This window comes from Labeo rohita, chromosome 13, assembly GCF_022985175.1.
Source record: "Labeo rohita strain BAU-BD-2019 chromosome 13, IGBB_LRoh.1.0, whole genome shotgun sequence".
In the NCBI taxonomy this organism is placed as follows: domain Eukaryota; kingdom Metazoa; phylum Chordata; class Actinopteri; order Cypriniformes; family Cyprinidae; genus Labeo; species Labeo rohita.
This window is the reverse complement of record NC_066881.1, coordinates 3,914,555-3,929,231: the sequence shown is the minus strand read 5'-3', so window position 1 is coordinate 3,929,231 and position 14,677 is coordinate 3,914,555. Positions and strand designations below refer to the sequence as shown.

Genomic DNA, 14,677 nt, shown 5'->3' with positions numbered 1-14,677 from the left:
AAACAGGTCAGAAGTAAGTTTCTGCGTCATGCTGTGCCTTTCACTCTTCTCTGTTTGTTGTTTTCATCATCATCCACAGACTGAGCCAAGCTCTTGAGATGTCTGTCTCAGTGCGAGTCTTTGCTATGAAGCGTGCACATCTGAAGCTGGCCCAGCACTCATTCATGGGACTGCGGTAAAACCCGTAAGTCGTGCGCTTCTGTGATCATGATGCTGTTTGAAGGTATTTCATGTTGACAATACTATCACAACATAAACATGCTCTGCTCATCCATGTGAACTGTTCAAACAGAATCTATGCAAAAATGTTGAGTTAAATTAAAAAAAAAAACTAGTATGTAATGCTGACACTCATAAACAAAAAGCCTTTTTTCAACTTTGTTTTCAGAAACATCCAGCTCTGTAGTAAAATAAAAGTTGAAAAGAAGAGCACTTAAAAACAGTTTGAAATCAAAATTGATCCTATTTTCTTGCTTTACTTTCTTTTTGTAACTTGATTTAATTAAATAATAACAACAATAATAATATATATATTTTTTTATTTTGGCCAAATATATTTTGATGAAACTATACAAATTATTTATATTTAAGAGCTCCCAGGATGGATTTTGTCGGTAAATGCACATGTGTCTCACATCATAGCTCTCCGAGTCGCTTCAGCTAAACAAGCAAAAGGAAAATAATAAATTAGTTCAGGGGTCATCAGACTCTGTCCTGGAGAGCCGGTGTCCTGCAGAGTTTACTAGGTGTACTTGAAACTTCCAGACAGGTGTGCTGAGGCAGCTCTGCAGGACACCAGCCCTCCAGGACCACGTTTGGTGACCCCTGAATAGGGTGTTTTTTTTTTTTTTTTAAGCTTGCTTTAATGATTTTTAGAACCCATTGGCAGGTGTTTTCACGTGATTAATGCATTAACCTCACTAATTAGATAGATAAGAAAACACTTTGTAAGATGTAACACTTTACAATAAAGTGTAGGATGTGTACATTGGGGAATGGTTAGTGAATCTGTAGTTAAGGGTCCCCATTTTAAAAATCTGCTTAGGGCCCCCAAAATACTAAGGCCAGTCCTGCTGTATCCCATCAGATTTGGAGAAACTATGTTAAAGAGAAAATTCTCCTGAAGGACAGTCAGACTTGGAAACTTGTCTGCCTACTGGATGCTGTGACACACCAATCCAGTGCTTTTTGTTTGTGTGCTCAGCAGTCCAGCACAAAAGATAATGTCATTAGTTATTGACATTATGAATTAAAAATTATGTTATTACATCATGCTATGGTATCTTATTTTGGTGGTAACTTTTACACAGACACAAGCACCACACATATATAATAATATTCATAATTATAATTGGGTAAAGGTTAGGTTTAGGGTAAGGGTTTGGGTGAGGCACTTAGCTCTGATGGGTAGGGTTAGGGTAAAGAGCTAGAGATTACACTGTGTCAGTGAATGTCCTAACAAAGATAGCTGTAAAGGGTTGTGTCCGCGCACGCGCGTGTGTGTGTGAAATTGTGACATACAATAATACAGGCCAAATTCAAATTTGCATCTTCTGTAGGAGCACCAAGTCTCAACATGCCTGCAAGGCCAAAGCTTCATCATATGAAGTTCTGAAGCTCTGCAATCAAATTAATGTTAATATTCAGATTAGCATATTCACATGTTAAACCAAGTGTGATGAACTTAAATTTCAGTCTGGTTCAAATATATCATACGACTTCAGAAGACTTGAAAATGAAAGTGCATAAATCATACGGATTGTTTAATTAGCATTCATACAGTATTAATAAGAGTTTTTATTTAGGAGTGAATGAGTACATTGCAAATGTACTAAGTCCTAATTAAATATTAATTCCAGAAAACATTTATTCTACATTTCCTCCAAAATATAAGAAAACAGGAAATTTATACTTTTGTCAACAGGCTACACATTTTCAATTATCACCGAATTGTATTACATTTTTATGAAGCTTTACACTAGGCATTGATGCAATCATGAATGTATGTTATGAAAAACATGTAGTGTTGACATAGGCCTACTTGAAAAGCTACTGAAGAGCACAATAGTATAATTTGATGAACATGTTCATATGAGACTCTGTGTTGACTGATTCACAAGCTTTATGAGTCATGGGAGGGCTCTTGAAGGAATCGTTTCTATTCTCAAAGAAGTCATTGTGATCCTCTAAATATGAGAGGTGCCTGGAGGAATGGGCGTAGATGTTATATAACCCCTGTGGCAACTTACACAGCTAAATCTAGAGCTGACATTTAAGAGCTGAATGTTGATTCTGTTGCATTCACTGATAAAACTGCTACAGAATGTCTCTTAGGATTCTGTTTTGCTTGGTTGAATTTGTTATGAACTGGATAGAGTGTTTAGAAAAAAATAGACAACATTTAATTTCTTAAATTGAATTGGAAATACATTTAAAATCATAAACTGTTTATATGTCTTAATTTTAACAAATGAATATTGATTCTTAAATGCCAAGATTTATATTTTAATCTATTCACTTCTTAAGTCTGACATCAAGCGTCACCTCTTCCGTGACTTCCGGGTCCAAATGCTCTATCAGATGACATGAGAAAACAAAAAACGGTACTAATTATACACACACAATGTGATATAAAAATTATAATCCTACCCTTTAACTCAATACCGAAATCCCAGATAGCCATGCAATGAAAATATAAATCTATAAATATAAAAATTATTTGTGTTTGGGATGCTGTGAGCACGGAGACTGTAGTGTACACCGTAAATTTGAAAATGTTTAGCTTAAATGTGTATTATGAATAAACAGTGCTCATAAACGGCTGCTGAGATAGTATTCTCAAGTGAAATTAGTTAGGGTTTGGAACCGGAAACAGCGTTCGTTGGTGCGTTCAATGGGCACATTACTTCATCACTTAACAAGCCCATATTAGCTGACACTAAGTTCACTAGACATGTAAACTAGACAAGTCATTCAGTGTCCACAGCTTGTTAGTTCGCTAGAAACATGAAATCTAGAGAATATTAGCCATATTAGCTTTTATTGATTATATTTTATTTAACCTGTTAGTGATGTCTTTATGTAATGTACATTTAAATCTGTCATTAAAACATGTTATGTCAGCTACTGTGTAGCTAAATGACTAATTTCAATAACGAATTGGAGTAAAATCTGCATTTTGTGTCATTTATATTTGCATATTTTTTTGCAAACAAATGTAATAGTTTGATAGATCTGTTTTTTAACTGTACCATGAATATTATAGTAATGTGCAAGTTATTTATCTATTTATTTATGCATTTATTTATTTATTTTTATCCTTAAGAACATTTTAATTGGATTTTTTTTTTTTTAAAGGCACAACAACAATATGTTCAGTAAACCTGTTTAAAAAAAAACAACAACAACAGTTTTGTTTAGTTTGCCCCCCATGCTGATGGAACGATAGAAAAAAAAAAAAAAAAACAACAATGGAAGAGCAGCACAGATGAATGCAAAAGAGCATTTTATAGAATATGGTTGTTAGCTTAACAACATGCTAACACAAAAACTCTATTTAAGTCACTTCTGAGTCAAGTAGTCAGTGCATTTGCGTGAACAGTGAACACTGTAAAGTGTTCCAAATCATTCTCATTGAGGTTGGATTTAAGACACAGGCTCAGGCTATGTAGGGTATAGGCAACAAAGCAGCTTTCTACTGTAGTTTTTTGGAACACAGCCATAGATTTAAATTCTTATGAGGTGTATTTTTGGCTAAATTTGTTTTGAAAGTACAGTGATACCTGTAGGCTATATGTCCCACCAGGAGACCTACCCTTCCCCCTGTCAGTGATAAGCATTTTAAGTTCAGAACAGACCACATTAAGAAAAGTGGATTTTGGAGGATGTTCATTTAATTGAGTCAGCCCTTTATGTATTTGGGTCTCATTTGAATGCATCTACTAATGAGTTTTAGCAATGTCATTAGCAGCATTAAACAGATATTTAAATTCAAAATTAAACAGGCATGGTTTACTTGGTAGCATGTTTTTTAAATCACCTCAAAATTGCGTCCTAGGCCGACATGGCTTAGTTGGAACAAGATGTGTCATCATCAACACAGTTGTGATTTTGGAATAGCTCTTTTTGGCACAACTGTACATTCATATTCATTGTTTTGCACTCATAATGCGCTCAGCTCCAGTGAAAAAGCTGTGTCCCAGCAGATGTAGGATGGAGCATCCAAGCCTATGAAAATGTTGTCTGTCTGCTGCTCTATTTTAAGCATTTAGGACTTGCAATTGATTTAATCTGGAATAATTCATTGTGGAAATGTCTGCCCACTGAGATCCCAGTCTACTGGAATAGCTCTGTTCATTAATCATATTTTCACATTTATGGTGTAGCCTGCTGTGCAGGATTCAGAGGGAGTTTGGTAAATATTTGATTTATTACCTGATTAATCATAGGTGAAGGCCAATTTGATGAAATTTAAATGTAAAATTAAGAAATGTGCATTTTTGAAATGCATCCACATTTCTTTTTTGCCTCGTCATTGAGTTATCTCATCACAAATAAGTAACGCTATTTTTTTTTTAAAACACCACACAGCTGTATACGTTTATCAGTTTTGTTGATCTGATAATTTTCCTGCAACATCAAAAGAAAGTTAATACACCCAATAATACACCCACCACAAATCTGAATGTAATGAGATCTAAAACATAAACATAAAACCTACTTCTAGTCTCCATGCTGATTAGTCAGTACAGTAAGTCTGTCATGCTAAAATACACTGTACACAGCTATGATATCAAACACCTGTTCATCACTGTACAGCACTGATTGAGGCCAACAATTAGCATTAATTTACATGCCAATGACTATTTTCTAGCAGAAAGATGATGTAACTTCATTCAGTTATTTAATAAAACAATGTTTTTATGAAATTATGTTTTATGTTGGTATGTAGTACCTTTTACATCTTAAAAAAATGCTTTTGTTGTAATGCATGTAACGTAAGGAAGCATTTCTACAAAACCAAACTATCAGAAATATGCGCTGGTCATGCTCAGACACTTTATTTCACATATTTCTCTTTATTAATTATAATTTAACTACGTAAAAAAAAAAAAAAAACAGGAATAAACTAAACTGAAATAAAAAGCTGAAGTTGTTTAGAGTTAAAGACCTAAAGGCATTGCTCACTGAGGGACCGAGAGCTAGCTTACATGAAGTAAGAATTTTTCTATAATATTATTAATATTGTTTGTTTTTTAGGGATATTACACAAGACTACTCGATTTATTAGCAGATTGTAAAATTTTTGAAAAATGTTAGTCAGTGAAATAGAATAATAGATACCTGAAATAAACTTTTTTTTTTTTTATACAAACTGTGAGTTTGTATTTAATTTAATTTAATTTAATTTAATTTAATTTAATTTAATTTAATTTAATTTAATTGAGTTAGTAATATTTTATCCAATATATAAACAGGAACACGTTTATTTCATATGACTCCACCCAATCCCAATGAGGAAATGAAGCTGATTTTAACAAAACAGCAGGATTAAGACATTTGAGATGGGGACATGAAAATGTAACATATAGTAATAACCTAACTGGGCAATACTTAATTTATGCAATGTTTTTTGCCCAGTTGTGGTGTAAATACCTTTCTATTATTCCTCAAGGTACAAGAGTATCAGTGTTGCTCTTAGAGGCTTTGTGAATGACAGTTCCGGGACTGATTAGTGTCTCATAAGATCAACACCTAATTGAGCCTTTTTCTCTTCCTGTGACATTGAGAGAGATCAATAGAGTAGTTAAGGGCTGACACTCTGGGTCTAAAACCCATTTCCCATTTCCTTCATCGGAACTGAAGCAATGGATGAGAAAAGCCAAAACCTCCCGGCAGGAGAGGGACACGGATCACAAGGTGCAGAGAATCGGCTCAAAGAGGAGGTGTTTGGGCTGTGAAAGTGCAAAGGTGCTAGAATGAAAAAGCTAGCTGCCCCTAACATTTGACAGCCATCTTGAGGGCCACCTGCAGGGCCATAGACAGAGAAAGAGAGACAGTGTCAGAGAGTTAAATGTATTTTGCAATGAAAACACACAGCACAACAGGAGTCAGGGCTTAAACCTATAGCCTGAGTAGCTGCAACTCAGAGACACGTACTGTACTGTATAACACCAAAACACTTGTTGCAGTCGGTGCCGATAGCCTAGTGGGCAAGTGCATCGACATACAGTGCTGTTGTACTACGGGCGTCCCAAGTTCAAATCCCGGCTCAAGGTCCTTTCCTGATCCTGCACCCCTCTCTCTGTTCCACTTCACTTCCTGTCTGCTCTCCACTATTATAATAAAAGTGAAAAACACCAAAAAAAAAAAAAAACACTTGCTGCAGAGATTGCACAAATATTCATTAACAGCTGATGAAAATTACTGTTTTGTTTTGTTTTTTTTAAATCTGTGTTTTTTATTTCCCCATTCTTATGGTTGAGTGCATTATTCTTATTGGTTGAAAGACTTTCTAAGATGTTATCTAATTTTATAACATTATTTATGAATTAGAGAGCTTTGCATGAACTTTTTCCACCGAATGTCAGAGCTGGGGACCACTGGTGAGCACATCACAGTCTTTGTCTTATGAGTGTTGCAAACATATTTAGACGTCATAAGCTGCTACTGATGCTATATTGAAAATCATAGTTATTTAGGTATTTAAATGAAAATCCATCAAACGTGAGCTGTCACAGTGAATTTTGGCAATCAATTTACTGTATTTACTGAATTACACAAATAGGTGATGTCTTTTTTTTTCACTTTCTAAAACTGTACACTTAACAGTACTTTACTACTATTACAGTTTTTCAATATTAAGTTAACTTATCATTAGCCAATTAACTGTATTAATTAAAAAAAAAAAAAAAAAAAAAAAAAAAGTACTTTGTAAAACAATGCAACTGGTGCTTTTAGTGTAGTCCACTCATGTTCATTATTACCGGAGTGATCTTGGACCTTTTGTTGTTTCTGGTGTAAAGCTATTGTGCAATTCCCTGTTGTAGTCACAGTAGAGGTAACGCAATTTGGATTCCCAATAAAAATGTTTTTGTCCAGATTAATGAGCATGCCACATTTTTACGATTGCGTGGGGACTTGACCAAGCAATACTTTACTTGCCAGGTCATACCATGTCACCTCTATTGAGAATGATATTTCACCAGAGGCAACCTTAATGTAAAAATCAATATAGGCTATTCTCTCTGAATAAATGGCCAGTGTCTCTAAACTCTGTCATATGTTGGAACCATTTATTTGATCGTCTATTGTATAAAGAGCTGTGTTAAGCACACTCGATAGTAGCACAGCTAGTGCATGCTTTAATAGTGTACAATACTGCCACCAAAGTGTGAATGGCAAGAATCAGCTAAAAAAAACATATTGTATCTATACTGCGGTGCAGACAAAAAAACACACTAAAACACTGATATGCTGATATTATCAAATATCATAAAAATGTTTTAGAGTGAAAAACTAGCTATAAAACACCACAACACCACAAAATTTCAAAGACAAGCCCATTTCTAATGTATACATGTGCTGCTGTTTTCAGAGATGGGAAGCAACTAAGAACAAATACTTTGCTACTGTACTTAAGTAGATTTTTCTAGTATCTGTACTATACTTCACTATTTATTTTTCTGACTAGTTTTTACTTTTACTCCTTACATTTTTACAAAAATATCTGTACTTTCTACTTCTTACATTTTTAAACTAGGCTCATTACTTTAGTTTTAATCAGCATTTGTTGGATCACCATTCGATAACAAATTTCCAATAGATCATGGATCGGTCAGTCTTTACTGGCAACGTGATTCAGCTTGTGCGCTCCGCCAAACAGTTTTTATCAGAGTAAAGTTTATCAATGAAAGTGAAATTTGAATACTGAAATAAAATTGTTACTGCAAATAGAATATAATGAGGTGGTTGTTTTGCAAGAAGGTGGAGACAGTTCTGCTCATAACAGTAAATGGCTGATGGGAAAAGTGACAGGTATAAGAAAATGTGTGAAAAAAAGCAAATACAAAGTGAGATGCAGAGAGATATGGAAAATGAAGAGCCTAAGGTTTTAGTCATTTATTTAAATGTGATGGCCGTACAAAAAAATAGGGTTGTCCATGGTTTTAGAATTTGTTGTGGGTGTATGGGATGGCCTGGATGAGTGTGAGATTTCCCAGCCTGAAATTTTGTCCCGGTTCGGCCCTGTTCTACAATGGTGGTTGTTTAGCCTCGATACATTCATTAGCTAACAAATTTTAAATGTAAGTTATTTTGTGTTAATGTGTCAATATGATGTGAGGTCCAGTTACCAGTGTGACACTAAAACAGGTAGTAGTAATGGGTACTTTTTACTTAAGTACATGTCTAAGCCCATACTCCTTTTCTTTAAGTAAAAAGGTGTAGTCAGTACTTCTACTTTTACCAGAGTATTTTTAAACATGAGTATCTCTACTTCTACTTGAGTGAAGGATGTGTGTACTTTTGCCATCTCTGGCTGTTTTAATTAATCTATAAAGCAGCTCTGAAAACTGTGAAAACAGTGATGTCATTATCCAGCTCAGTTGACATCCCAAATGACACCGCATACTAAAGACATAGACATTAATATGGAGTTGGTCCCCCCCTTTGCAGCTATAACTGCTTCCACTGTTCTGAAAAGGCGTTCCACAAGATGGAGTGTTTCTGAGATCATACATTGATGTTAGCTCGGAATCTCTGTTCCAGTTCATTCTAAAGGTGTTTGATGGGGTTGAGGTCAGGGCTCTGTGTGGGCCAGTGAAGTTCTTCCACACCAAACTCAACCAACCATGTATTTATGGACCTTGCTTGGTGCATTGAGGCACATGAATAGAAAAGGACCTTTCACAAACTGTTACTACAAAGTTGGAAGCATTGTATTGTCCAAAATGTTTTGTATGCTGAAGCAAGATTTCCTTTTACTGAACATAAGGGACCTAGCCCCATAACAGTCCTTCTCCATCAGACTTCACAGCTGGCACCATGCAGTCAGGCAGGTAACGTTCTCCTGGTATCTGCCAAACCCAGACTCATTCATCAGACTGACAAACAGAAAAGTGTGATTTGTCACACTCAGAACATGTTTCCACTGCTCCAGAGTCCAGTGGTGATGTGCTTTACCCCATTCCATCCAACACTTGGCATTGTACGTGTACTTGTACATTGTACTTGTACTTGCTTGCATGCAGCTGCTTAGCCATGGAAACCCATTCCGTGTAGCTCCCGTCACAATTTTTGTGCTGATATCAATGTCAGTGGAACTCTCCAGTTACGGAATCAACAGAGCGTTGGCGACTTTTACACACCATGCTCCTCAGCACTCGGAGACCCCCCTCTGTGAATTTACGTGGTCTTCCGCTTTGTTGCTGCTGTTCCTAAATGTTTCCACTTTCCAATAATACCACTTACAGCTGACTAGCAGGGATAAAATTTAATGAACTGACTTATCGGAAAGGTGACATCTTGTCACAGTACCACACTTGAATTTTCTGAGCTCTTCAGAATGACCCATTTTTCACAAATGTTTGTAAATGCAGACTGCAGTACTACATTTGAATTTGAATTTTACATCACGGCCATTTTAAAAGTATGTTCTAGTATCAATATTGGTAGTATGAATGAAATTTGGATCTCCTATGTCCATCATGTTGTTACTATCACATGACCTACCTGCATCGCTTAACTGCCATTCATAAATGGGCGGAAGCAGTAGGTAATTTGTGTACTTTTTGCCTACTCTTTTTTGAATATTATAAATTCGGACATACTACTCGTTTGGCATTCCTTACGAAAAATAACTGTGGTTTTACCACAAAAAAAAAACAAAAACTGGTTACTATAGCTATACAAATGATAATCAATGCTCCAAAAAAAAACAATTTACTACACTTACCTATAGTTAAACAATGGGTCATTTTTGTAAGCAATACTGTTTTTTGCATACTATGTAGTTGGGAAGTATTTGATATCAGCGCTTTTTTCATTAATCTGGACAATTTTATACACCTGTGGCAATGAAACACCTGAATTTAATAATTAAGAGGTGTCAGAAATCATGTCTGTGGTTTTCCGTCTCACTATAAGATGTTGCCTTCCAGTTACTTTGACTTTCACACTACACAAACTGTTGCATGTCACACTGGACTACATTTCCCATCATCCATTGCACTAATTACACACACAGCTGCAACCAATCAAATACAGTTTATAAGCAATGGACTTCCTCTTTCTGATTGCCGAGTATTGTTTAGCATTTATCACTCTCATAGCGAAAGCTACATTACGGAGCCACTCCAAGTTTTTTTTTAGTTTCCTGAGTCTAGTTAAATCTTGTTCATAGTCTGTCCATGTCTTGATCACCTGTCTGTCTTGGATTTCTCTCTCGTCTTGTCGTTTGGACTCTGTTTGCTCCTGGTCTGGATTTATCACCTGTCTGTTGGATTACCAGATTGCCTCACCACCTGGATTACGTTCACCATTGTTTGACCCACGCCTGTCTCTGGATTACTCTTTTGTCTAGCTCTCCAAATACCTGTTTGCCAGTGTTTGACTCTGCCTGTCTATGACCATGTCTATTAATAAAGCTATGCATATGGATCTGCACGCCTCCTCTGTTTACTCCGTAACAAGACGTGAGTCCCAATACTTTTGTTCATATAGTGTGTGTTTGTTTGCTTTAAAGTCTGTGTCCAGTGTACCTTGACACCTAATGCACATACCTATGCTAATGCAGTGGGTGACTTTGGCTTTTTGGCTGATATTAAGGTCTTCGATGTCTTAGCCTACATCTACATCAATCCATTTGAAAATGGCATTTTCAATTAAAAACACTCTTCATCCACACTAGCGTTTTCAAAAAATGTCTCTTATCCACACTGAAACGTTGGAAAACGTTAAATTACATTAAAAACATTAAATCATTTACTTACGTGTCCAGGTCGAGCTCACTCACCATTATATGTTTGATCTAAAATGTAACTTCTCTCATGCTTTGCCACAAAACAGCAATTACAAGTAAAATTTTCTGTCATCTTTGTAGGATGTCTATTCTATTTTATCTATAGCACACCATTGTACGTACAATTTATTTTATTGTATTTTTTAATTTATTTTATTTTAATTTATTTTTTTACATATACATATGTGTATCTTATTCACATCTTATTTTTTGTTACCTGTGTGTTGTTGTCTCTGTGTACTGGAAGCTTGTGACACCAAAATAAATTCCTTGTATGTGCAAACATACTTTGCAATCAAGCTCTCTCTGACCTCTACTCTGAAGAGTGTACAAAGTAACATATGTGTAGCAACTGCGTGAAAGTGAATAGCACACAACAGACATAATGAGTGTATAAACATAGACATCAGTAATATCAGTATAATGTGTCACATGTCTAAACATGTGTCATTGTTTTCAAATATCTCTGTTTTCACAGTCCCACAAACAGCATTTTCAAATTTATCCACTTTAAATGGCATTTTCAAAAAGCTTTTTCTTGTTTTCCTTAACAAAAATGCAGTCTCAGTGTGGCCAAAAAGCCAAAACGGAAAGAAAAAGATGGGTTTTCAAACAAAAATGCATTAGTGTGGACAAGGCCTTAATACCTGACAGTTAAAGTGTTAAGGATCATTGCACACCACTGGTTACCTTGCAAACCTGTTTTTATTATTATTTTTTTTCTCTCAGAATAGCACATTTTTAGAAACCCTGGTATAGTTTGTTTACATCCCTTTTTTTCTTTTCTTTTTTTTTTCAGAGCATGAAAATTTGATGTCTCATGATATAGCCTATTTAACACATATGCCTTACACCAAAATGTTGATGACATGCTGTGAATATCAATGGCATTTGTAGGGAAAATTGAGAGAGTCCTTTTTTAACAGTGGCTAAGCAAATAACCTGATTAGCATTTTGCTTTATTGAATCTCCCATTAAAGTGGGACAGGGAGGCCAATTTTCTCTTCATTACTGCAGCCACTGTTCTGATGCATGTTAGCTGCTGTTTGACACACTCCTTTAGCTGCCACATTCTAGCACCACATTCCCATCACATCTGCTATGACAGATTTAAAGGTGAGTGCATTCCATTAAATGAAGATGCATGGCATTTGATTGGCCGACAAGTCAATTTCCCACATGAATGGTGACACTATAGTCTGCACATTATCTTTGGTAACCTTAGTATGTTTTGAGGCCTATGCATTATCTGCCTAGACTGCCAAGCAATAACAGACCCAATGTTATTGAAACTACCATTAGGTGTGGTTATATCCTAAAAGAAATGTCATATTTGTAAAAATAATAATAATAATAATAATAATAATAATAATAATAATAATAATAATAATAAACTAGTCAGATTAATTGTTCTTTTAAATGCACATTTGGTCTATCAACCAACTCAAGGATGTCCAAAACAAAATAGGGCTGGCTGGTATGACAAATCTAATATCACCAACAACAGGGGGACAGACGTGGCCTAATGGTTAGAGAGTTGGACTTGTAACTTGTGGGTTCGAGTCTCGGTACCAGCTGGGATTGTAGATGAAGGTTGTGAATGACCAGCGCTCTCTTCCACTATCAATACCATGACTGAAGTGAGACCCTTGAGCAAGGTACCGAACACCCAACTGCTCCCCGGGCACTGCAGAAAAAATGGCTACTTGCTGCTCCGGGTGTGTGTTCCGGACAACTAATCTGATTAAAATTTTGGTGAGAATGATTCTGATTTTATTACATTTGGTGTAAACAGCAACTGATAATAGATAATCAACATCAGCAGCCTGTATGTATGTGAAACAATCTCGTGGAGAAATCATAACAAATGAACGCAACTGAGAGTTGTAATATACAAGTAGTTAATACACATTTCAGTACAATATTGTCAATGTTGACTGTTTTTGCTCGATTTGGTTAACGAAAATAGTTAAAAACAAAGATCACATCAGAACAGTCACGCATCTCTGAGCAAAACTGTGTTTTGTTACAGAATGATTCAGCATTTTTTAACTAATCATTTGAGTCAATGATTCAGTAGTCCATTTATAAAGATAGACACTTGCTTTATGCTTGAATGAATCAGCCATTTGAACAAATCATTTGAATTAATGCCTCAATGATTAACTCTTTAAGATGGTCACTTGCTGCCACCTACTGGCGGTTTACTTTCATATTTAAAAGTAGACTATCTTTGAATTTTTTCCAACACTTTTTATATTTATAATGAATAAATAAATAAATAACTGATTTAAAACACCAAGTTTATAACATTAGTTATGCTATTATAGGTGTTTCTTTATTTTCAAAGTCACAAAGTTCCTGCATAACAGGATTATCCCAGACAACCCAGTTGCCCATTAAACTGGGATTGAATAAAAATTTAAATAAATAAATTTTAATACTGAATAACACATACTTTACCTTTAACCCATTAAAGGTGGGGCCTGATGATACAATGTGGTTAATACAAAATGCCTGCTGGATCAGGCGTTAGATTAAAAAAAAAAATAATAAAGCACTTTAAAACACACATAACATTCATACACCTGATCATTATGCTACACTGTGATTATGCCATCATGATGTTTATATCTAAAGCTAGCTTTGCTCTCATCTCCTCATTTGCACCCACAAATATGACAGTAATCATAGATACAGAGTGTAGCAGGAAATGTAATTAGCTTGTCCTGGTGGTTGGTCCAACACTGGAAAAATGTAATGGCACAAAAGTCAACAAGACCCCAAAGAGAAAGGTTTCTAAACAGTTTGGAGTATGTTTAATGCAACTTGCAGATGTTTTTCTCCAAAACAACTTAAATTGCATTTAAGGTTTATATATTTAATGATCATTATCATCATCAGGTTAATAGTAAGTGTTTGCAATGTGTATCAACAATACTTCTATAGGATTTATTTTTTTGTTTAGTTAATGCTCATCTTAACATGTACCCTTTACGGTTACACTTTATTTTGATAGTCCACTTTATACATTCTACTAACTATAAGTAACTTTGCAACTACATGTCAACTAATTCTCATTAATTTGCAACTACACATCTACTAACTCTCAGAGCAGACTGTTAGGTTAGGTTTAGGGTTATTAGAATAAGTTGACATATACTTGCAAAGTTTAGAAGAGTGTTAGAAGATATTAAGCAGACAGTCTACAAATACTCCAATGACTGGTTGACATGCAGTTGCAAAGTTACTTACTGTTAGTAGAATGTCTAAAGTGGACTATCAAAATAAAGTGTTATGTAGTGAGCCTAGTGACAATCTAATGATGACCCTAGGGGTCACACATGGGAGCCCCAAACACCTCTACTCCAGAAAAGACCAATTGCCCAGTAGAATTTGTATGCTGGCCACTCCTTCATATATATGGGTATAAAAAGAAAGAATGTGCACCACTCATTCAGATTGTTGTTGACACGTCTGTGAATTTCTGGATCTGGTTGACACCTCTCTCCCTCAGATGGCCATGATCACTGCATCAGTTGTTGAGGCTGGGCCCATGCTAAAGCAGCTTTTGTGGATGGTGTATGCGATCATTGTGAGAACCATAATGAGCCATCATAACATTGTGGTCATAACTTTCTTTTTTTGAGGATAAAG

At 35.5% G+C, this 14,677-nt stretch overlaps 1 protein-coding gene across 2 annotated transcripts in view; it reads right to left on the bottom strand.

The window, feature by feature from the left end:
- Nucleotides 1-14,677, bottom strand: part of csmd1a (CUB and Sushi multiple domains 1a) — a 500,785-nt gene that overhangs the window by 200,381 nt on the left and 285,727 nt on the right. The gene's annotated exons all lie outside the window — the stretch shown is intronic.